Source organism: Curcuma longa, chromosome 5 (assembly GCF_044706935.1).
Source record: "Curcuma longa cultivar G26 ecotype Majalengka, Jawa Barat chromosome 5, ITB_CL_G26_1.1, whole genome shotgun sequence".
Taxonomy (NCBI): domain Eukaryota; kingdom Viridiplantae; phylum Streptophyta; class Magnoliopsida; order Zingiberales; family Zingiberaceae; genus Curcuma; species Curcuma longa.
In genome coordinates this window covers 14,086,201-14,088,012 of record NC_133865.1, presented here as the reverse complement: position 1 = coordinate 14,088,012, position 1,812 = coordinate 14,086,201, and positions in this window count along the sequence as shown.

The following is a 1,812-nucleotide window of genomic DNA, read 5'->3' as shown; positions in this document are numbered from 1 at the left end:
GATTTTCTTACTCTAGAGTTTCTACCTGAGTAGATGATCCACTAGGACGACCCCTAGCTTTAGGGGTCATCACATTCATAAATGACTCTCGCTTAGGACCCTAGACCATAGCGAGTGGAGCTCTTCTTCCTCCCACCGACCATATCATAATAAATCTCATTTACCTAGTCGGTGGAGAGATCTTGCATCTCACCTCCCTCTCTATTAGGTTGAGACATCTGTGCAACTCTAGTAGTCATTTCAGTCTATTTAAAAATAAATTCATATAAAATATAAAATTAAAAAAGCTAATCATTTTTAACAGTTAAATAAATTTAAATTTTAAAAACTTACATCTAATGTCTACGATCGAGGATTGATAAATATGTCATCCTTAGACTTATGTGTCTTAGTAAAAATCTTCTAATAAGTAGGAGGTCACTATAGCTTATGCTCCTAAAGATTAAAAAATATAATTAAATCAAATTAAATTATTGATAATTAAATAATTCTAATATAAACATATTAATTGTAAACTCACCAAGTCCATGGTATGCTTGACGATGGAACGGAATCCAGTTGTATGCTTTGTGGATTTGGTGCTAGGGCTAGCCAGCTCGATGTTTCTGTTGGCTCGAGCTGTCGCTGAATTTGACTACCATCTTTTTGCAACCAAGATGGCTTATCATGCATCCCAAACATCAACTGGGATAAAAAATGATCTTGTGCCCTTTCGTTTGCATTTGTAGAGCATATCCTTGTATAATTTGACACAGGCATTATTAAATGCCTCCTCGTGTCCTAGCTCCGAAGTATACTTTTTCTGTAAAAAAATAATTTAAAAATTAATATAAATAAATAAAACTCTTGATAATAAAAATGACTTACCAAAAACTCCTGGTAGTAAAAGTCTCGCATGCCTCGTCTGTTAGGATCGGTGCGTTCGCTAGAGGGGGGTGAATAGCGATTTTTTACTTTTCTTTGTAAAAGTGTTAGCGGAAGCAAAATAAACAAGAAATAAAAAGATCACAATCGCTAACCCGTTCGATTTTACTTGGTATCCACCTTTACGAGGTGACTAATCCAATGATCCACACACACACCACACGATCTTCCACTATAGAGAAAACTCTCCTTTTTGAATCACCCTTCGAAGGCGGAGAAACCCTCACAATGCGATGTCTTCCTCGTACAATATCTCTAATGAAGTATGAGAGGAAGAGAAAGCTTTTTACAGTCTCAGAGAGCAATGAAAGAGATGAAAGAATTGAATTCTTGGTCTCTGCGACGTTGACTGCTCTTTTTATGAAATTCAGTGCCCCAGTGATGAGCGTAGATCATATATAGTATTTTAGCTTTATTTTAACGCTCATCTACTTGCGATTTATTGCATATGCTACACTTTATCACACCTTATTCTTTTATATTGCATATTTTACTCTTTTGCTCGGAGATATGCTCTTTGTATATTTTGCTTGACAGGATGTGATTTGAGCCAAAACGATGCATTATTGATGGTGGAGAGAAACAAGAAGAAATGGAGAAGGAGTAACAAAGAAGAACACGACCGTGCCTCTACCCGTGCCCACTTTCAAGGGACCGTGTTTGGGGCCGTGCCTATTAGGCACGGCCGTGCACCAGTACTTGCCAGGGGTGCACGCTTGGGACCGTGCCTCAAAGGCACGGCCGTGCTTCATTCCAGAGTCGCGCCAGGTTTAGGCCGTGCTAGGCACGACCGTGCCTATTTCCAAGGCGCGACTATCGCCTGTGCCTCACAGGCACGACCGTGCCTATTTCCCGAGGCCGTGCCCACTAAGCACGGCCGTGACGGAA